Here is a 24454-nt window from a genome sequence, read left to right as displayed (position 1 = left end):
TTGCTTTCAAAACCAGAATTTTTTTTCTCATATCTTTCCTTAGCTTTAACTTTTAAACCTATTCCTATCTTTCATTTTCCTTCCTATGTTTTCAATTGATTTCCTTGAGGCAAAAAGCAACTGAAGCTAATATATCTTACATATAGCAAATTCTTAATATTTTGTATTTTATCAACAATAATAACAAAAATAAATGGAGAGGTATTGTTCTTTTTTTTTTTTTTTTTAAATATGGAACGCTTCACGAATTTGCGTGTCATCCTTGCGCAGGGGCCATGCTAATCTTCTCTGTATCGTTCCAACTCCAGTATATGTGCTGCCGAAGCGAGCACTGTTCTTGATACATTTCTGTACTTTATTTTCCTTTAGAGAAATTCCTAGTTGAATATAATGCTTGATTGTTTTCCCTTTATCAACTATCTGTCTTCATTCTTTTTTCCCTATAAATGGAATTCTCAACTATTTGCTTGTCCTTAAAGTATAATAACCTTTAATTTTACTGTAATATATAATATGTCCATTTTTCTGACATTAGACTTAATTTATATTATTTATTTAAGCAAAAAGTTGTCTCATTCTGAGTTGACATAATGTCTTGATTAAAAACTTTTTCCAGTATGAAAAACATAAATTTATGAATATGCACAGAGCTGTGTTTTCATTTCAGCTTAATATAGGCTACATTCTCCAATGTGCTTAATTATTCTTAAAGTTTAGGTTATTTAGATTTAAATGTGCTTTTGATTAAATGGTTCCATTGGCAGATATCCTTGGTGCTAAGTGAGAATTTAAACAAATTGACTCTCTAAGTCAACCAAAAGAGCATTAGAGTTGAGAACTGAAATATTATATGTGATATTTATTGGGTCATAATAATGTAATAAAAAACATATCATCCAATCTTGTCAATCAGGGAGCAATCTTAAACATAGCTTATAAAACACATTTTTCAATTATATAACTTCATTAAAATAAAACCTAGGAAATGGAAGCAGCTTCTGGTTTGCCAGTTGCAGTTTACTTCTCTTGTACATAATATCAGACACCAGAACAAGTCCTGGGGAAGGTTCTTTGGCTTCATCTACAGCAATGTGCCTTGCTCATCTGGAGTTTACTCTGCGACAAGACTAATGTCCACATATGTTTTCTTCTAATATAAATGCCAAATTGCTTTCTCAAGGAAAAAAAGCTTCCAAAGTGAAGGAAGTCTTTATCTACTGGCTAAATATTTAGATAATGTACTGTTTTGCGCAACCTGGTGACAAGTTTTGTAAGGTTTACAAGCTATATATCTTGCTGGATTGAAGGCTAGAACAGGTGGGGAGTTTCCTGGGAACACTAACTCCAAGAGAAGTAAAACATTCATGAATATGGAAAGAGAAGGGTGAAAAATTATTTACGAGCACTTATCTCAAGGAGGATGTTTTATATACCAGACAGGAAGACTCTTGGGGTAAGGGATGAAGCAGTCAGTTACAGATGGTTGCTACACTGCCTTCTAAGGAGGCTAAATCCAGCTAATTGCAGGCATTTTGTTTTATTATTGGCAAATGCCAGCTGAAGCAGTGTTACTATTATCTTCTGCTCATCGGCAAGCAAATCTCAACTTCTCTTTCAAATAAGTGTTAGTTATTTATAGATATAATTCAAAAGTGAGGCAAATTAATAATATGTCCTTTGAGTACGATTCTTACAATGTGTATGTGGAGGGGTAAAATGATCCCTAATTTTTCATGTGGCTGAGAATATGCTTTAATGCCCCTGAATTTATAGTATGCACATGAGTGTAGATATGGGTTTTTCTTCTTTTTCATTAACATTCTGTAGTTAGTACTTGAAGCTACAGAAAAATGTATTTTTTAAAAAATAATTTTTCCACTGTTTCTTTGAGACTTTATTTCTTAGAGTAGTTTTGGATACATAGCAAAATCAAGCAGAAGCTACCGTTTCCGTATATTCCCTGCCCCCACACTTTCACAGCCTTCCTCACAATCAGCAGCCCACACAGAAAAGCTTTATGCCAATCTGGAAGTCAGACATGAGCCCAGGAATTCATGTATTATTTTCCAGAGTAATTTTCCCAAGTCCTCTTTTCAGTCTTACTGGCATTTTCTGCTACTTTCTGTTCCCCTCTTTTTTGTTCATCCAGTTATAAATTGAGGATTATATTTATATTACTCTGCTGTGTGTTACCTGTGACTATGCCTGCATCCAGGGTTAAGTGGTATGAAGATGTGAGGAAAAAAAGATATGTTAAACTCACTACCAGTTTGGTGGTAAACTGGCTTTCAAATTCTGGCATTCTTTCCAAAGCTCCTTGTTATTTTCTTTTCAGAGTCCTAAAGTAGCTGCTCTGTGCATTCTCTCCAAGTATTATTGCTGTGTGTAATTGGGCTCAAATATAATCATATTAGGTGAAAAGAACTTCTGTATGCTACTGATTTTTAAAAATTTGTTGACATTTGCTTTAGAATTGAAATATCAATTTTGTGGTAGTTCTATATAAGATTGTGAAGAATTTATCTTCCCTAATATGTGTGTGCAGTTTCTTTGTATTTGTAATAAACCAAGATGTTACTTGTAGAGTTCAAATATGCTCCATGTCATTTGATCTAATAAATATTAAAGGTATATATTGAAATATCTCACTTTTTAGGCACAATTTCAAAGTTTTCTCTGGACTTTATCTCCAGATCTTTATAAGGAGAGAGAGAGGAGACAGAAACATTCAGAATTATTTCTTCCTGATTAACTGAATAGTTTATAATTATGTTGAATCTTCTATAACTGATACTACTTTTGCATTAATCATATGTTTTGTGTTTTTCTCCCATTTTTAAAGAAGTTTCTTTTTATTGGGATATAGTTGGTTTATTTATTTATTTATTTATTTTTGTGGGGATCTGTAATGTTTTTATTTTTTTTTCCATTTATTGTTATTAGTTGGAGGCTAATTACTGTACAATATTGTAGTGGTTTTTGTTATACAGTGACATGAATTGTTATATTAGTTTTATATGCACAACATACTCAATATTTTTATAGATTATACTCCATTTAAAATTATTATAAAATAATGACTATATTTCCCTATGCTCTATAACATATTCCTGTTGCTATTTTATACATAGTAGTTTGTATCTCAATCTCCCACCCTATTTTCCCCCTCTTTTCTTTCTTCTCCCCACTGGTAACCAGTAATTTGTTCTCTGTACCCATGAATCTCTTTCTGTTTTGCTATATTCATGCATTTATTTTTTTCTTTTTTTTAGAGTCCACATTCATGGATTATTTGTCTTTTTCTGGCTGACTTATCTCACTAAGAATAATACTCTCTAGGTCAATCTACATTGTTGCACATGATAGAATTCCATTTTTATGACTGAGTCGTATTCCACTGTGTGTATATAATTACATCTTCTTTATCCATTCATCAGTTGGTGGACACTTTGGGTGCTTCCATATCTTGGCTGTTGTAAATGATGCTGCTATGAACACTGGGTTGTGTGTATCTCTTCAATTTAGTGTTTTTGTTTCTTCAGCTATTTACCCAGAAGTGGAATTGCTATTTCTAGAAATTTCTTTATAAGTTGCTTTTTATATCTTTACTTTCACTGCTGTAGGGGAGATGGCTATCTTGACAGTCATAGAAGTGCAGCAAAAAGTGAAAATCAGGGGTGTGACATACCATTTTGGGGGTCCGGTTTAACATGCTTTTTCAATATGGAAACATCATAGAGATTGGACAAAACCGTAATATAATACTTGGAGTTGGGTTCACACAGCAAAGTGACAATTTTGATGAGAGCATTTATAAGCAAACATCCATTTGTTAAGTCCAGTTCAGGGACTGATTGTTCTGAAAATGAAGAAGATGGTATCCTCATGAGGGTAGGTTGAATAGTCTGTTGTTTGGATAAGTGAATATTCACAAAGTTCCTGAAATGAAACTAAAATTATTTGCAACTTTATCTTACTGGACAAAAATGTCCTGGTTTTAGTAAGATCATGTTATTGCAGAATATAAAGCAAAATGTAATCAAATTAATGTATGTTAAGTGTTTGGAGATAATTTCAATTCCCATTTTTATTATATTTTAGGAATATATTTTAGTTCTATTTTTCCATAGATTTCTCTTTTAGATTTATTCTTATCACTGGCAAGTTTATATTTGAATCCATTTTATTTTTGATTTTTTGTGGATTTTCTACTATTTTATCATTTTACCCCTTTTGTATATTTTGTGTACCTTTTGATTTTTTTCCTACTCCTTGGATCTTTGCCTATTGTTGAATAAAGTGATAATCCCCATTTGTTTTTCTAACATTTTAAATTAGCCCTAAAGCCTTAGGTCTGAATTTCCAAGATCACCCTGTTCCATATTTTGCCATTTGATCCATCTACACCTTTTCCTCAGGGTCACTTTATTTAAGAGGCCATGGCTCCTGAGAATAGAAGTGATGTCCAATATTGTATATTAATTCCTTATTCTTTGGAATTCATTCTATATTTTTGAAACTAAAAATCTTATTTTCTTCACTGTTGACTAGGATGCAGTAGTTGTTTGAACTTGAAAACTGATATATGTGGTTTTAAATATTCCCCCTGAATACTCTACATCTCTTCATGAAACAGATTTATATTACAGCTGCGTAGTTTTGGTTCTCAGAATAAAGCATCCACTCTCCAGGCAATCATGCAATTATTTTCATCCCAGAATTCAGCAAGTCTCCAGGGAAGTTTTTGTATTTTTGACACTATTTGAACAATTGCTATGCCTTTTATTTAAAGGATTTATGTTTCCTTACAATGTCAGCCATCCAGATGTTCATTTGGCATTGAGTTTCATCTAAATCAATGATTTTTATCTGGAAAATATATTAAGTACACAGTCCTGGATTAACACTCAAAATAGGTTAATATCTACTGATTTGATTTATGAGCAATATCTAATTTGACTGATATTTTAATAGCTAAGTTTTAATTTTAAAAAATTGTAATTTTGTTCCCATACTGAGAAATACATTAAAGAGGGGTGCAAGTCATAATCCTAACATTTCTTAAACACTTTTTTCTATTTTCTCCTATTTTTTCACATCCTCCCAGTCTTAAATCTTTTTTGTCAGAACCATAACATATTCTGTCACTTTACACATTGGTTTGTTCTTCCTTTCTTTCTCAGTTCTTTATCATCTATATTGACTCAAATAATTACTTCTTGTGCTCCTCTTTTCTCTTCAGCCAAGCTCTCTTCTACTCTTTCTTTATATATGCATAATAAAATAATAAATTTTAGGAGTAGGTTCAGCACTATAAGGCAGTGGAAGATAAAGCTATATTGGTGATTTCAGGCCATGAGATTTTGACCACTCCCATGATAAGATGACTGTCACATTTTGTGTGTGTGTGTGTTAGCTGATCAGTTGTGTCCAACTTTTTGAGACCCCATGGACTGTAGTCCTCCAGGCTCCTCTATCCATGGAATTCTTCAGGCAAGAATGGAGTGGGTAGCCACTCCCCTCCAGAGGATCTTTCTGACCCAGGAATTGAACCTGGGTCTCCTGCACTGCAGGCAGATTCTTTACCCTCTGAGCCACCAGGGAAGCTCCATGATAAGATTCCTGTCACATTTTGTATACTCTATGCCTAGATAAGAGAAAGATTGATCATCTAGTGTTGGTTTCCGTTGCATCTCCTGAAGTCTCTTACAGCATTTAGATTTTTCTCTAACTGACTCGTATAAATCTCATTCTTATCCTCAGTTTTTGCTTCTCCAGTCATGGGGTTTAGGAGGAATTCTCCTGTGATTTGTGATTCTGCCCACTTATTTCCCAATTTAATTTAGAATGAGATGGCCTCATCTTCCTTATACTTGTAAAACTTTCTAAACTTATTGGACTTGTTCGTTATACTGTTTCTTAATAGGTACTTTCAACTATATGTTCTCCTTCTTTGATTATTTCTATGCAAATTTAGAAAAGTCAGGAGTCAAATGTGTATAGCCAATCTCTATGTTCAAAAATTCTCTGCAATAAAATTTTATATCACTCACTGAATTGCTGCATATACATTTTAATAGCGATAACCTAAAAATATGAGCAATCCAACAACATGTTTTGGAATTGATGGCAGTTTTTTCTTTCTCTATGATTATAAAGTCATTGGTTTAAATAGATTTATGGAAACTGATTCACAGGAGGCAAGCAAAAATTCATAAAACTATCCATTTTAATTTCCACCTAATAATAAACCCCTGCATCCTGTGATTTGCTTCACAGAGCTTTTAGAATGCATGTGGAACATGAACAGACATACTTTAGGACCTGAAGATCTGTCTTTGTGAGTAAATAGAAAGAATGAACTAAGCACTGTTAGGTATAGTCAAGAACACTCCTCTATTTGTATTTATGTTGGAGCCACTTCTTAAAAAGCCTATTTAATAGATAACTTTGACCATTAAACTATCTATTTGGATTTGAGTGTTTGAATAACGCTGAACATTTGGATGACATATGAGGGGGGAAATATTGCAAAATTTTTCAAAAATTCTTCACGTATTTGGAACAGTGGAAAGAAAATGTCTGAACATTTGGTCAAACTCTTACCAATATTTATCCAATTGTTTGACATTCAAGAGTTATAGATAAGGCTGGTGGATTTATGGCACTTAAAAATAAGCATGTGCATGCTCAGTCATGTCCAACTCTTTGCAACTCCATGGACTGTAGCCTTCCAGGCTCCCCTGTCCTTGGAATTTTCCAGGCAAGAATACCAGAGTGTGTGGCTATTTCCTACTCCAGGGGATATTCCCAACCCAGGAATTGAACCCTGTCTCTTGAGTCTCCTGCATTGGCAGGTGGATTCTTTTCCACTGCACCATCTGGGAAGCAGCTAATTTGTCATATATGGAAATACAAAAAACCTCGAATAGCCAAAGTAATCTTGAGAAAGAAGAATGGAACTGGAGGAATCAACCTGCCTGACTTCAGACTCTACTACAAAGCCACAGTCATCAAGACAGTATGGTACTGGCACAAAGACAGAAATATAGATCAATGGAACAGAATAGAAAGCCCAGAGATAAATCCACGGACCTATGGACACCTTATCTTTGACAAAGGAGGCAAGGATATACAATGGAAAAAAGACAACCTCTTTAACAAGTGGTGCTGGGATAACTGGTCAACCACTTGTAAAAGAATGAAACTAGAACACTTTCTAACACCATACACAAAAATAAACTCAAAATGGATTAAAGATCTAAATGTAAGACCAGAAACTATAAAACTCCTAGAGGAGAACATAGGCAAAACACTCTCCGACATAAATCACAGCAAGATCCTCTATGACCCACCTCCCAGAATATTGGAAATAAAAGCAAAACTAAACAAATGGGACCTAATGAAACTTCAAAGCTTTTGCACTACAAAGGAAACTATAAGTAAGGTGAAAAGACAGCCCTCAGATTGGGAGAAAATAATAGCAAATGAAGAGACAGACAAAGGATTAATCTCAAAAATATACAAGCAACTCCTGAAGCTCAATTCCAGAAAAATAAATGACCCAATCAAAAAATGGGCCAAAGAACTAAACAGACATTTCTCCAAAGAAGACATACAGATGGCTAACAAACACGTGAAAAGATGCTCAACATCACTCATTATTAGAGAAATGCAAATCAAAACCACAATGAGGTACCATTACACGCCAGTCAGGATGGCTGCTATCCAAAAGTCTACAAGCAATCAATGCTGGAGAGGGTGTGGAGAAAAGGGAACCCTCTTACACTGTTGGTGGGAATGCAAACTAGTACAGCCGCTATGGAAAACAGTGTGGAGATTTCTTAAAAAACTGGAAATAGAACTGCCATATGACCCAGCAATCCCACTTCTGGGCATACACACTGAGGAAACCAGATCTGAAAGAGACACATGCACCCCAATGTTCATCGCAGCACTGTTTATTATAGCCAGGACATGGAAGCAACCTAGATGCCCATCAGCAGATGAATGGATAAGGAAGCTGTGGTACATATACACCATGGAATATTACTCAGCCGTTAAAAAGAATTCATTTGAATCAGTCCTAATGAGATGGATGAAACTGGAGCCCCTTATACAGAGTGAAGTAAGCCAGAAAGATAAAGAACATTACAGCATACTAACACATATATATGGAATTTAGAAAGATGGTAACGATAACCCTATATGCAAAACGGAAAAAGTGACACAGAAATACAGAACAGACTTTTGAACTCTGTGGGAGAATGTGAGGGTGGGATATTTCAAAAGAACAGCATGTATACTATTTATGGTGAAACAGATCACCAGCCCAGGTGGGATGCATGAGACAAATGCTCGGGCCTGGTGCACTGGGAAGACCCAGAGGAATCGGGTGGAGAGGGAGGTGGGAGGGGGGATCGGGATGGGGAATACGTGTAAATCTATGGCTGATTCATATCAATGTATGACAAAAAAATAAATTAAAAAAAAAAAAGATAAATCTTTGCTTTGAAGGACACTCTTGCAAGGCACAACTGTGCAAAGTACCACATTATGGAGAAATATATATTAGACTCCCTGCAAACTGGAAAATAATGTCAAGTGCTTACTGAAGTCCCACATAAAGGTAGAAATAAAAAGACAGGGGAAATGGGTGGTGGCTTGTGTTTATAATACAGAGTGTGAAAATTTAGAAACATTTCAAAATTTCAAATGTCCTATCAATCTTGCCTAATATTCTCCTTTGTACTCCTTAAGACTATAGCCATTCCTCTCTTTTCTCCTTCTCTCTTCTAGAGCTATTTTTTCCTTCTATAGAATGAGATCAAAATTCCAACTTGGGTAGATATCCCCAATTGACCTGTGAAGACTGAATTTATTATTAAATTGCATTGCTTTGTCACTCAGCACAGCTTCAACTTTGTAAGCTTAAAACCTTGCATTAGGATCCCAGATTTCCTAATAAAATATGGGAACAATAATGTAATGCTGTCAAGAATAAGTGTAAAATAAATATTACCACAGTGATTTGCATAAAGTTTTTGATCAGAAAACAAAAGTTAATATTTGTTAAGTGGATGAATTTGATACTTTTTCATAAAAATAAATTTATAGAAAAATCATCTAAATTTGTTTCAAAAATAATTATCTGAATAATTATCTGAATGAACAAGGAAAAATTCATATTTAAAATAACTTTTATGAATATTTCATAAAATTATAAGTATTTTAAAGCAATTATTTTATTGAAGTATAGTGGATTTACAATGCTGTGTTAATTTCTATTTTATAGCAAAGTGATTCAGCTATACACATATAAATTCTTATTCATAATCTTTTCCATTATTGTTTACCACACAATATTAAATATAGTTCCCTATGCTATTCAGTAGGACCTTGATGATTGTCCATCCCCTATATACTAGTTCATATCTAAAGCAATTACTTTTCAAGGATCCCAGTTTGACCAATACACTGGCTATGTTAGATAAGTGACTTAAGGGTTCTTTTACAAAAAAAAAAAAAAAAAATATGGCCTTAGAGTTTGCAAAGTGTTCGTTGTCTCATGAACTTTAAAAAAATGACATTTAATGAGAAGCAAGTCTTAATCACTTGGAAACCCACAGTACATACAGCACTTTTTAAAAATCCCAAATATATTACTTTGTCCCGGTACCATTGGAGCAAATCTGTGCTTTTCATATGTGACTTATCAGGTGAAACGCTTAGGACAAATTTTATTTCTGTGCCATATTCTAGATCTATTGGACTAGAATCTTCTGGGCAGAGGTCTGGGGAAAAAACTTCTCCCATGCAATTCTGATGATGAGCAAATTTTAAGAAACATTGGGCTAGATGATCCTTAAGGGCCCTTATAACTTCTGATTTCTGACAGCTTATTTTAGGAAAGAAATGTTCATTTTAATGTACCACATTTGTTTAAACTGAAAAAAAAATTATGGCAATTAAATAATCAAACTCTTTGCAAATTGAAAAAAATCATGTGGTAGCAGGAATAGCAGCAGAATTCTCCATTTAGTTAGACTCTGATCATGCACTTCGGTACAGTAATCAAAGAAAAAATATGGTGATTTTTATTTTGTCTTTAAAGTTAATCTTTATATTCTTGAAAATGTGATTACAAATATGGATATACTTTCAGTGTTAATCTGCTCTTTGAATTTTTTTCTCCTGAAATGTGAGAAGTGGTATATATATCTATGGGACAATGCTGCTGCTGCTGCTACGTGGCTTCAGTCATGTACAACTCTTTGTGACCCTATGAACTGTAGCCTTCCAGGCTCCTCTGTCCATGGAATTCTCCAGGCAAGACTATTAGAGTGAGTTGCCGTTCCCTTCTCCAGAAGATCTTCCTGACCCAGGGATCATACCTGGGTCTCTTGTATTGCAGGCGGATTCTTTACCATCTGAGTTACCTGGGACAGTAACAGTTAACAGACCTAGACAGCATATTAAAAAGCAGAGACATTACTTTGCCAGCAAAGGTCCATTTAGTCAAAGCTATGGTTTTTCCAGTAGTCATGTATGGATGTGAAAGTTGGACTATAAAGAAAGTTGAGCACTGAAGAATTGGTGCTTTTGAACTGTGGTATTGGAGAAGACTCTTGAGAGTCCCTTGGACTGCAAGGAGACCAAACCAGTCAATCCAAAGGAAATCAGTCCTGAATATTCATTGGAAGGATCGATGCTGAAGCTCCAATACTTTGGTCACCTGATGTGAAGAACTGACTCATTTGAAAAGACCCTGATGCTGGGAAAGATTGAAGGCAGGAGGAAAAGGGAACAACAGATGGTGAGATGGTTGGATGGCATCACTGACTCTATGGACATGAGTTTGAATAAACTCTGGGAATTGGTGATGGACAGGTGGGCCTGGTGGGCTGCAGTTCATGGGGTCGCAAAGAGTCAGACATGACTGAGTGACTGAACTGACCTGAACTGAAGTCAATAAGTAATGCTTATTTGATAACCCCATAACAATACACATAATTGAATAGCTGAGTTCAAAATAAGAGTAAAAGTTATACCTTAGAATTTATATTTGGTTACCCTTGAAGTCATTATAATAATCAGCTACCAACAGAAGACATTTTTCCTCTTCTTTTAAGGAGAGTACCAGAATTCACATTCTCGTCATCAAAACGAAAACTTCTGTTCTCCACGGGTCGATTGCCAGCAGTGGAATAAAGGCTTCTATATCAATCAATATATAATATGTTCCATGATGTTCTTGCTTACTATGATAAGCCAGTAAACCAGGAAATAATTTCACCTCTGTCTTTAGGAACATCCCCCCAAATCCATTTATTCAAGCAACAAATTGCTCAACTAGGCTCTTGACACCACAGCACCTAGCTCGTTTGTGTAAATGGTTTTCTTTTCAGGAGAACTGGGCATACTTTCTCTCTGATCAAATAATGGTTTACTTATCAAAAGTGACTCAAAGTTCCCCCACTTCATGTGTCCACCAATGCTAGAGTATTATATTAAGTATTTCACTCAACAAGAAGTAGATTCCTGCCTTAAAAGATCTGTTTTACACCAGCACAACCCAGATCTTAAGTTTTCTGAGATACTCCTAAGAGTCAGTCAGAAAGTATTCTCCCACTTTGTAGGTTGAGCAGTTGTTATAAGACTTCCTTCCTTTCTTTATCTTTATTCTTTTTGTGTGTTCTTCTGGGATGTGCAGCTGACAATCTTGTGTTTTATATTTTAAAAACAATTTTTATTCTTATTGATCATAATAATACTTTTACATGGGCTTATAAATTATCATATTAAAGAAAAGAATACAATATATATTTTTAGTTTTTTGGTGCTTGGACAATATGCAAAACTATTATGGCAATTTATGGTTTATTCTTTTTTCAAATGAGGAAATAGTTACATTAATTATAAGAAACTAAAGGACTCAATAAAGGCACCAAAGATTAATAAATTGCAAACATTTCTCTACCTTTAAGTAACCTATTGTACTTACTACACACACATAGATCAAAACAATAGTCAACATTTTGATTAGTTTTTAAAATAAGCAAAATAAAACATCTACAAAAATATTTGCATTATATAAATATACTTTGTTTACCTTTGTGATTCTTTATACTTTTACAATTTTTAATTGTTTTAAAAGTTTATTTTTTATTTTTTTAAAGCTGGAGATACAGGATGTTCTCAGGTCTATAAAAATAAGATTATAAATAGTCTAAATAATTGAAATGAGCTTTTTTTCTCTTTATGCATTTTGTATTTCATCATGTATTTGCAATGAAATAAATATGTATAGTCTTAGAAAATTATAAATATTTAAAGCAAACACATTTTAAAATGTACAAACCTAAAATAATATTTTAATGAGCAATTGAGGTGTAATTAAAACATGAAGAAAATTATTTTTATGTGATAAAAAACAGAACAGTTGTAACTATTAATACAACATGAATTGGTGAGTAGATGAAGGTAATTTTTGCTCAATGTGGTATTTTTGAAAGGTTGTTGCTTGAATGAAAAAACGCCAGGATTCTTGGCCTCTGGAGGAGAATTCAATCTGGGGCCAGAGACTAGGCTTGATTGCTCAGAGTTTTTGTGTAATAAAGTTTTATTAAAATATAAAGGAGATAGAGAAAGCTTCAGAAGGGGGCAGAAAGAGTACCCCTCTGCTAGTCTTCAGCTGGATGTTATAATATAGTCACTAGCAGTCTGTTAATGAAAGAAAGGAATGTCTTAAAACCAGAATGGCACCAGGCCCCTCATCCATAAAATGCATTTTGGGATAATCTTGGCACCAGATGATTCATCCCAGGCCATAAAACTTAAATCTTGTTGAAGGGCAGATTACCATACAAATAGTTTTGTTTACATAGATTAGGGGAACAATATCTGAGTATAACATACTGGTTTGTCAAGTAGGTTCTGAGCCATTAGGCAGAACTGACTTGAAGACAGAGTCTGGGATAAATGCATAGTACATTAACATAGCTTAAGACAAACATTTCCATAAGAAAAATGCATTGGTTAACTCAAGGTTTGAGAATAGTTAGCTTCAGGTGAAACCAGGTGTCATTATGGGAACATAGTATTTTAAGAGAAACCTCCTTTTAAATTTGTATAGAGAAGGTAAAAAATATTGCTAATTTGTTTCCTCCTGCGGCTTAAGAGAGATAAAAATGTCTGGCACTTGCAGCCTATTTCCTCCGTTTGGAGACCCCTGGCCTTCCTGCCTGCTACCCTCTCATTTTCAATATTTTAACAAAAATCTTTGCAGTCTATAATAGAATATTTAAAAATGGATATACATATTGAAATATGAACCTAATAATTTAGTCATAATAGGAATGAAATAACATTGCATTACAGGGGGATTTTACTTAAAATTGCTCATAATGTATTACTTTGGCAGTAGTATTAATGTATTAGAAAGTGATTCTGTTATGATAAGACCAAATCCCTGAATAGTTATGAATAATTGGTTTCCATACTAACAAATTTCTTTCAGGACAAAATGACACCATTATCATCTTTTTAAATTATATTAAGAATAAGAAAACTTACATACCACATTCATTCATCAAGTTAACACTATTAAGTTACTATTGTGCTCACTGTTCTAGACAGTTGGGAAACATGAGTAATATAATCAGTCACATCTTGGACACCACTGTCAATGAAAAATTAATCAGTCAATCAAAGAAAGAAATGGAAATTTTGTACAGGCCAAATTGAGGATTATAACCCCGGAACAGCATCTCAGAAATCTCTAAGAACTGTTCTGCTTGTTAGATGTCATGGTACAGTCATATGAATTTTTTGAGACAGAAGACTGTACATTAAATGATGTATTATTGACAGTTTACACAATCTAGATCTGCAAGTACAAAGTGGTGAATCACCATGGCAAAATCAAGAAGGCAAGTTATTTTTTTAGGAGTAGTCTTGATACTAGGAGAATGTTGCTCTTTATGGTTGAACAGGTCTTTCTGCCAATGTGGGAGGTGGCAGTCAGTGCACAGTGGAGGAGGGTGAGTGGAAGTCAAAAGGCAGAGGAAATTTCTTCATGTTTAAATTTTTCTTCTCTTGCCATAAAATATCAATTTTATTTCATATCATAGAGTATGAGACAGTAGAGAAAGAATTAACTTTAAAAAAATTTATATATTTTGAATGGAAGATAATTGCTTTACAATATTGTGTTTGTTTCTGCCATATATCAGCATGAATCAGCCATTGGTATATGTATGTCCCCTCCCTCCTGTAACTCCCTCCCACCTCCCACCCCACCCCACAGAGCACCAGATTTGAGCTCCCTGCATCATACAGAAATTTCCACTGTCTATCTAATTTTACACATAGTGATGTACATGTTTCAGTGCTACTTAGTCGGTTTGTCCCACCCTCTTCTTCCCCCTGTGTCTGCAGGGGAAGAATTAACTTTTTATGCAATGTTTGCTATGTGTTATGTACTGTCCTGAGTGTTTTCCAAACATTAAACTCTTTATTCCTCATAATAACTTACAAAATAAGTACTCATCTTCTGTATTTTATGGTTGAGGAAACAGAGGCAGCAGCACAGAGTGTTTAAAAGATTTTGAGGTCACACATCTAGCGAGTGGTAGAGCTAGGATTCAAATGCTGAAGCAGGGTGCTTCCAAGTCTGTGCTCTAAAAGTTATGCTGAGTTGCCTAATTTTTCATAGCAAATAAGTGGTGGATTGTTGGTAAAGTTATTTTCTAAGTTAAATATTGTTCTTACCCTCAAATTATTTTAATAACTACTTTATTCTTTAAGCGGTTATGCTACAATCTTGAATCAAAACAAAAATGCAGACGTATATTTCCCTTATCTCTTTCATTGAAACTGAAAATTTTGTTGTGTGGTATCATTGAAACAGCTTTTTTTTTCCCCACTGATGTAATTTGCAAAGAATTTATTTTTCAAAATGACCCAGAAAATTGTATCTTCTTATATAACACTGTGTGGTAGTTTGAGCATTCTTTGGCATTGTCTTTCTTTGGGATTTGAATGAAAACTGACCTTTTCCAGTCCTGTGGCCACTGCTGAGTTTTCAAATTTGCTGGCATATTGAGTGTAGCACTTAGTGCCGAAGAGATCCCTCTAAATAATTTTAGAATGCCCTTTCCTCCACTGAAATTCTGGATGTGAATCATCTAATTAGGATCTCCATAATTTCAAATTGCTGTAGGTACCCTCAGTTCAGTTCGATTTAGTCGCTCAATTGTGTCCTACTCTTTGTGACCCCCATGGACTGTAGCACACCAGGCCTCCCTGTCCATCACCAACTAGGTACCCTACAACAATACATTTATTTTTAGAAAATAATCTAAATAGCACAGGTTCTCAAAAATATTGTTTGTGCCTGAAAATATGTTTTCTTTCTATTATATATATATATTTAAAATTACCTTGATACACGAAATTTATTTTACTTGACTTCACCCTGTTTTCAACTTTTCTTTTGGCTAAGTTTTAATTAACTTTACATTGAAATGAAATTTTCAGAAGTACACTGCAACCAAATTCAAATGCCAAAATAAAAAGCAGTTTTTAGTTACCCTCTCAGTAGTGATAAATAAGTGATAGTAAAAATAATTTATAAACTCACAACATTGAATAACAACCAAACAGATGGGTTCCAACTGTAGCAACATGCATGCTCTGTACAGGTACGTACCTAATAAAAGAGAGCCTTTGCAAAGATAGCGCATTAGATTTGCCAGGATTAGATGTAACTCCCTTTTCTGAGCAAGGCCTTCTTGGATTCTTTTAAATGTAATGAGGCAGTAGTCTCAGAAAAAATTAATATAGAAAAAAAGTCAGAGGACTTTTACTGTTTTTACTGTCAGTATTCATATTTTGCCTACACTCTTTCCAGCTCTCTGTTGTAGCATTGTTGTGACTATCTGAGAATTCTTAGATCTGTTAACTCTTATCACACACTTGGACACAGAAGAGACTGACCACAATTTACAGAACAACTCTGAAGACAAGCTTGGGGAGAGCTTCGCTGGATGAATTATACAACTACTGGGCAAAAATGATGAAATTTGAGGTTATCCAATGACAAAACCTTTAGCTTATTTTGGTTTTGGCAGATTGGATTCTACTCTCTATTTGAAGAATTAAAAATAAATAAACATAATTTCTGGACAAACAGAACTCATGGGGGTTTTACAGACAGTATATTTCCTTCCTTTATTGGGTTATATGACTTACATTTGGGAAATGAACACACACATCTTGATATACTTTGATAGTCATGATGTATCAGTTTATAATTTTTTCTTCTCAAAACTGAGAGAAGTACTATGAATTCCACAGTGGAAATCAAGGCCATATAGAAATTTAACCAAAGGTAGCATTGGAGGTAAACATCGTGGGTGTGGAAATAGAAAGTTGTAGTTCCAAATAGTTTGATTCCTCTTAATTAATATTATATTATAAGAAGGAGCAGAAGATAATGTTGACACAGTGCTTTTGAGAATGCATAAGAGGGGACCATCATTATCCTCTTCCGTATCAAAAAACAAAGGTTGAAAAATATGTACAAATCATGTGCGATAACAATGCAACAAAGTAGAGTAATGAGGGTATTGACAATGCTGAGGGCACTGTTTAAAAAAGAATTATGCATATTGTACACCTTGTAACAGTAAAATTGAGCTTTGACATGCTATAAATAGAAAGGTAGTGGTTAGAAAGAAATAGAAAGCAGAGTGGTTAAGAGCACAAGACCACTGCAGCCAGATGGCCTGGGCAGAATTCTAGCTTCACCACCAACAAGTTTTATGATTTTGAAGCAAGTTGGTTGATTTCTTTATACCTTATTTTCCTCATCTATAAAATGGAGATAAAAATAGAATAAATAAGAGATTAAGAAACCTCAAAGGATTGATGATGATAAAGTATTTAGAACAGAACCCGCCCAGTGTAAGAAGTATATAAAGGATTGTTTTGCTATTTTTTTTTTTATTTGCTGAATACAGTGAAAAGTTCTGTACATTCTTCTTTAACTACCAAAAGTCAATAGTTATTTGGGTGGAATTAAATCTTACCCTTAAGGTTAAGATTGTTGCAGGGCTTGTTTTACATATTTGTTGCAGGGAATTGTGTTATACTCATCTTAATTGTTATACTATTCTTAAGTATAAAATTATGACTGATAAATAATATTTGTTGCAAGAAATTGAATTTACATGGTGTAAATTATAAAGTACACATCGGCATTGTTGTGATTAATTTTCTGTCTGTGCCCTCTAAAACACCCATTTCTATTTGTCACAATATTTTTCTTGTTTAGCAGAAAGCATCACGTTATTTTTTCTTGACAATCTCAGCTATCTGTCCAGTGGAAAAATAAACTGATTGCAACCTACTGAATCTTAAAAGAAGTGAAGCATGTTTTTTCAATATGAAGAAATAAAGATGAATGTAACTAGATTTTTGCCACCAATAAGCTTATCTTTAACCTAAGATTTAACCCCTACTACTACTACTTGTGTTTAGCCATGGCCTTAATAGCAATAAAGGGATCATATACCTCAATTTATGCCTGTTTTTTTTCCCAGCATGATTAATATGTTCTTTTCTGCATATTTCAATGGTTTTCAAATGGAATAGACACCTAGAAGCTTGTATCAACTATAAGCATAAACATAATAGCTTTTCTACATCCTGTGAATACTTATACAGTTGTCAAGTTTGAAAGTGGAAACCCCAAACAAACTCCTATGCCAGGAAAAAGTTGCTATGAAGAACATTACTAGGATGATTGTTAAAACTGGAATATGAATTGAAAATTAGATAGATGTTAAAATTTCTGAGTTTAATTACTGTGATCAAGAGATTATCTTTGTTATCGTAAAACACACACTGAAGTACAGTGTTGCCACAGAGCAAGATGACCACAACCTGCTGTCAAAATTTTCAAAATATTTGTGTGTAGAAAGAAAAACAAAGCAAATATGTCAAAATATTAAGAACTGACTGATCCGAGTAAAAGGTATATGGGCATTCTTTGAATGTTTCTTGCAATTTTTCTGTAAGTTTAAAATTATATCAAAATACAAAATTAAAATAAAACCCCTGCAAAGGATTATGTACATAAATATGTGTATACTTGGTCTTCATTTATAACTTAATGTGAACTCATTAAGTTATTCTTATGAATCTGAGCTTTCTATATATCATATGAGAACTGCATTTAGTAAATAAACAGAAGGTAGAGAAACAGTTCAATCATTTAATAGACAAATTTGGGACAGCTGGATGTTGACTGTAAGGTGAAAATTGTCACTAAAAAGACTAACAGAAGGAGTGAAGAGAGATGGCAGTTGTCAGAACGGGTGCGTGGTCTCTGCAAAGGTGGGTCAAAGATAAACCGGCAGACCCTGGGATGGAAACAAGGATTAACAGACTAAGTTGACAGAAGACAATGTTGACTATACAGTTTTTAGTTAGGCATAGGTTTCAGAGAACATGATCAGAGACAATGATCCAGATATGCAGAATGGTGGTGTTGGAAAACCTAACGTGGGATACCGAATAATTTTCCAGACAGGTAGCAAAACATATGTATAGGGAGTCGGGGAACAGACAGCCTCGAAGGGATCCAAACTAAGTTGTAAGTATAATATAAAGTTGAAATAAATTAACAGACATCCAATGGTAATGAAAGCTAAAACAAACAAGCAAAACAAAACAAAAAAATGGAAAAAGAGGCTGATTACCCAGAAGTATCCATTAGAAGGGAGAAGCATATTAGGACCTAAGTTAAGTTCAGCCGCTCAGTCGTGTCTGACTCTTTGGGAGACCATGGACTGCAGAATGTCAGGCTTCCCTGTCCATCACCAAAACCCAGAGCTTGCTCAAACTCATGTCCATCGAGACAGTAATGCCATCCAACCATCTCATCCTCTATTGCCCTCTTCTCCCACCTCCAATCTTTCCCAGGATCAGGGTCTTTTCAAACGAATCAGCTCTTCGCATCAGGTAGCCAAAGTATTGGAGTTTCAGCTTCAACATCAGTTCTTCCAATGAACACCCAGGACTGATCTCCTTTAGGATGGACTGGTTGGATCTCCTTGCAGTCCAAGGGGCTCTCAAGAGTCTCCTCCAACACTGCAGTTCAAAGCATCAATTCTTCAGCACTCAGCTTTCTTTATAGTCCAACTCTCACATCCATACATGACCACTGGAAAAACCATAGCTTTGAATAGACAGATCTTTGTTGGCAAAGTAATGTCTCTGCTTTTCAATATGCTGTCTAGGTTGGTCATAACTTTTCTCCCAAGGTGGAAGCATCTTTTAATTTCATGGCTGCAGTCACCATCAGCAGAGATGTTAGAGCCCAAAATTATAAAGTCTGTCACTGTTTCCATTGTTTCCCCATCTATTTGCCATGAACTGATGGGACCAGATGCCATGATCTTAGTTTCCTGAATGTTGAGCTTTAAGCCAACTGTCCTCTTTTCACTGTCCTCTTTCATTTTCATCAAGAGGTCTTTAGTTCTTCTTTGCTTTCTGCCATAAGGGTGGTGTCATCTGCTTATCTGAGGTCATTGATATTTCTTCTGGCAATCTTGATTCCAGCTTGTGCTTCATCCAGTCCAGGATTTCTCATGATGTACTCTGCATATAAGTTAAATAATCAGAGCAACAATGTACAGCTTTGACATACTCCTTTCCCAATTTAGAATCAGTCTGTTTTTTTCCATGTCCAGTTCTAACTGTTGCTTCTTGACCTGCATACAGATTTCTCAGGAGGTAGGTCAGGTGGTCTGGTATTCCCGTCTCTTGAAGAATTTTCCATAGCTTGTTGTGATCCACACAGTCAAGGGTATTGGCATAGTCAATAAACCAGAAGTAGATTTTTTTTTTTTTCTAGAACTCTTTCACTATTTCAATGATCCAATGGATGTTTGGCAATTTGATCTCTAGTTCCTCTGCCTTTTCTAAATCCAGCTTGAACATCTGGAAGTTCACAGTTCACATACTGTTGAAGACTGTCTTGGAGAATTTTGAGCATTATTTTGCTAGCATATGAGATGAGTGCAATCGTGTGGTAGTATGAGCATTCTTTGGCATTGCCTTTCTTTGGGATTGGAATGAAAACTGACATTTTCCAGTCCTGTGGCCACTGCTGAGTTTCTCAAATTTGCTGGCATATTGAGCACAGCTCTTTCACAGCATCATCTTTCATGATTTGAAATAGCTCAACTGGAATTCCATCACCTCCCTAGGTTTGTTCATAGTGATGCTTCCTAAGGCCTATTTGACTTCGCATTCCAGGATGTCTGGCTCTAGGTGAATGATCACACCATCTTGATTATCTGGGTCATGAAGATCTTTTTTGTACAGTTCTTCTGTATTCTTGCCACCTCCTCTTAAAATCTTCTGGGCCTGTTAAGGCCCTATTATTTCTGTCCTTTCTTGAGCCCATCTTTGCATGAAATGTTCCCTTGTTATCTCTAATTTTTTTGAAGAGACCTTTAGTCTTTCCCAATCTATTGTTTTCCTCTATTTGTTTGCACTGATAACTGAGGAAGGCTTTCTTATCACTCCTTGCTATTCTTTGGAACTCTGTATTCAGATGGATATGTCTCTCCTTTTCTTCTTTGCCTTTCCCTTCATTTCTTTTCTCAGCTACTTGTAAGGCCTCCTCAAGCAAACATTTTGCCTTTTTGCATCTCTTTTTCTTGGGGATGGTGTTGATCAGTGCCTCTGTACAATGTCATGAACCTCTGTCCATAGTTCTTCAGGCACTCTGTCTATCAGATCTAATCCCTTGAATCTCTTTTTCACTTCCACTGTATAAGCATAAAGGATTTGATTTAGGTCATACCTGAATGGTCTAGTGGTTTTCCCCACTTTCTTCAATTTAAGTTTGAATTTGGCAATAAGGAGTTCATGATCTGAGCCACAGTCAGCTCCTGGTCTTGTTTTTGCTGTCTGTGTAGAGCTTCTCCATCTTTGGCTGTAAAGAATGTAATCAATCTGATTTCGGTATTGACCATCTGATGATGTCCACGTGTAGAGTTTTCTCTTGTGTTGTTGGAAGAGCGTGTTTGCTATGACCAGTGTGTTCTATTGGCAAAACTCTCTTAGCCTTTGACCTGCTTCGTTGTGTACTCCAAGGCCAAATTTGCCTGTTACTCCAGGTTTTTCTTGACTTCCTACTTTTGCATTCCAGTGCCCTATAACGAAAAGGACATCTCTTTGGGGCGTTAGTTCTAGAAGGTCTTGTAGATCTTCATAGAACTCATCAACTTCAGCTTCTTCAGCACTACTGGTCAGGTCATAGACTTGGATTACCATGATATTGAATGATTTGCCTTGGAAACGGACAGAGATCATCCTGTTGTTTTTGAGATTTTATCCAAGCCCTGCATTTGGACTCTTTTGTTGACTATGATGGCTACTCCATTTCTTCTAAGGGATTCCTGCCCACAGTAGTAGATATAATGGTCATCTGAGTTCAATTCACCCATTCCAGTCCGTTTTGGTTTGCCAATTCCTAAAATGTCAATTTTCACTCTTGCCATCTCCTGTTTGACCACTTCCAATTTGCCTTGATTCATGGACTTACATTCCAGGTTCCTATGCAATATTGCTCTTTAGAGCATCAGATTTTACTTCCATCACCAGTCACATCCACAACTGGGTGTTGTTTTTGTTTTGCCTCTGTCTCTTCATTATTTCTGGAGTTATTTCTCCACTGATCTCCAGTAGCATATTGGGCACCTACCGACCTGGGGAGTTCCTCTTTCAGTATCCTATCTTTTTACCTTTTCATACTGTTCTCAAGGGGTTCTCAAGGCAAGAATACTGAAGTGGTTTGCCATTCACTTCTCTAGTGGACCACAGTTTTTCAGAACTCTCCACCATTACCAGTCTGTCTTGGGTGGCCCTACACGGCATGGCTTATAGTTTCATTGAGTTAGACAAGGCTGCCGTCCATGTGATCAGATTGGTTAGTTTTCTGTGATTGTGGTTTTCTTTCTTTTTTTTTAATTTTTTTTGTGGTTTTCATTCATGCCATTGGAGCAGTGGCAGCATGGTGCTGGAGCTACTTTGAGGAGATACCCCACATCCAAGGGCAAAGGATAAGCCCCAATTGGTAGCAGAGGCAAAATCACATTTAGAATCAAACCCCATACCCACCAGAGACACTCAGAGGGCTCAAACAAAACCTTGAGTTCACCAGGACCCAGGAGAAAGGAGCAGTGACCCCACAAGAGGCTGACCCAGACTTGCCCGTGAGTGTCCAGGAGTCTCTGGTAGAGACGGGGGTCGGTGGTGGCCTGCAGCAGGGTTGGGGGCCCTGAGTGCAGCAGTGTATGCATTGGGACCTTTTGAGGGAGGTCACCATTATCTTCATTACCTCCACTATAGTTTGGCCTCAGGTAAAATAACGGGGAGGAACACATCCCAGCCCATCAACAGAAAATTGGATTAAAGATTTGCTGAGCATAGACCTGTCCACCAGAACAAGACCCAGTTTCCACCTCAATCAGTGTCTCCCATCAGGAAGCTTCCATAGCCCTTTATCCTTCTCCATTAGGACCCAGCGAAAAATCAGTGGGATAGATGGAAAGGAACTTAAGCAACTCAGTAATTAAGTTTATTGAGATACAGAAACCCAGGAGAATTAATAATATGAAATCCTGAATAACCAACTGTTGGCCTACAGCTTTTTAAATAGTGGTGCCAGGTGCTGAGAAGGGGCAGAGTTTGCAGGTGGGAATTAAGTAGTCCCAGCTGGGAAAATTGGAGGGCTTCATGAAGAGAGTGCCAAGCAGTCAGTTGGCACTGACTTTTTCCAAATTTTTTTTTTCCAAAAAAGCAATTACTTTTCCCAAATTTTTTTCTGTGGCTGCCAAATTAAAGAGGTGCTAAAGAAATTAAATTAAATTAAAGAGGTGGAAGAAAAATGCATTTGGGATTCATGTAGATTTGCATTTAAAACTTGTCTCTCCCACTTGCTGCTTGTGTGTACTTTGATGTTGTTGTTGCTAAGTCGTATCTGTCTCTTTTGTGAACTCATGGACTGTAGCCTCCCAGGCTCCTCTGGCCATGAGATTCTCCAGGCAAGAATACTGGAGTGGGTTGCCATTCCCTTCTCCAGGGGATCTTGCTGACCCAGGGATCGAGCCCATGTCTCCTGCATTGCAGGCGGATTCTTTACCACTGAGCCACCAGGGAAGCTATGTGAGCTTTATCAAACCTCATAATAGTATTTAATGAAAAGGACTAATTTTAGAAATAAAATAAGTAAAGCAAATATGTAAGCTTTTGGTCCAATGCTTGAAACAAAAATTGCACTTAGTAAATGATAGATTTAATTATTATGGATGGAACAAGAGTTTGTATAGTATTCTCTCTCTTGCTACCAACTGGTGATAGAAGAGGTAGGTGCACTGATTCCTAGCTTCACTGGCCAAAATTAGACAAACACACAAAAACAGCAAGCGAAACAAAAGTCTTCTTGTGATGTAAAAGCTCTGCAGGGTGTTAGTCTGCTTCAGAAGTGTGTTTTCCCAGTGAGAGATGGGTTCCATACCGAATGTAGTTATAAGATCTACCAGGTGGACTGAGTTCAAGTTAGCTGGTGTTTCAGCTTTTGTGGGAAGAGTTAAATGCAAATGAGATCTTACATTCTGCAAATTTGAGGCCCACAGGCTACTAGGAGGAAAACATTAAGCTACATGATAGTGAAACTGTGTTGACGCTTCCAGTTTTAAATGCCAAAAAGTGTCATTCATATTTACACTGGGCCGAGAATCTCACCCAGCTGGGAATCTGACAGAAATAGGAATTATATGTAATTGAAATACGTAAACTGTGGCCTGAAAATAAGAGAGTAGTGAAATGATTACAAAATTAATTCCATCCCAATTATATCACCATGTAAACAAAGTTTTATTTTTTTTTAAATATTAGCATTTTTTCCTTGTTGTTCTTCAACTCTTTATTTCCATATTTGTATTTGTATCCATATTGCGTATTTGTATACCATGCATATTTGCAGTCATAAAGAAGGCAATCTATTAAAGCTGGAAAATATTTTTTGTTGATAATTTACTTTTGTTCACCTTATTTCATTTGACTTTTGCAGCAACTCTCTGAGTTTTGAAGGGCATATGATATTCCCATTTTATGCTAAAAACCTGAATCTCAGAGCTTTTTTAAGAATCGCCCAAGTTCACACAGCAGATAAGTGAAGATGTAGAACTGCAGTTTCTCACTCCAAAAGAAGCAGGGTTTCTGATCCAATTTAGTTTCTAACAGCTCAAGGCCAGCTCTCTAGGATGACCCTAGTCCCCTTACAGTGCTTGCCTGAGGAAACTCAAAGCTGCCAAAGGAACGGATTGCTTGTTTCAGAGGACACTGAAGAAGGTATCATCCCCTCTCCCAG

General features: G+C 35.7%; 1 non-coding gene across 1 annotated transcript; it reads right to left on the bottom strand.

Moving 5' to 3' along the window:
• Positions 1 to 225: 225 nt before the first annotated feature.
• LOC122686593 lies at positions 226 to 332 on the bottom strand. Its single transcript, XR_006338843.1, has one exon. It is a non-coding gene; the product is annotated as a U6 spliceosomal RNA (small nuclear RNA).
• Between the last annotated feature and the right edge of the window lie 24122 nt (positions 333 to 24454).

This window comes from Cervus elaphus, chromosome 3 (genome assembly GCF_910594005.1).
Source record: "Cervus elaphus chromosome 3, mCerEla1.1, whole genome shotgun sequence".
NCBI lineage: Eukaryota > Metazoa > Chordata > Mammalia > Artiodactyla > Cervidae > Cervus > Cervus elaphus.
This window is presented reverse-complemented; position numbering and strand designations above follow the sequence as displayed.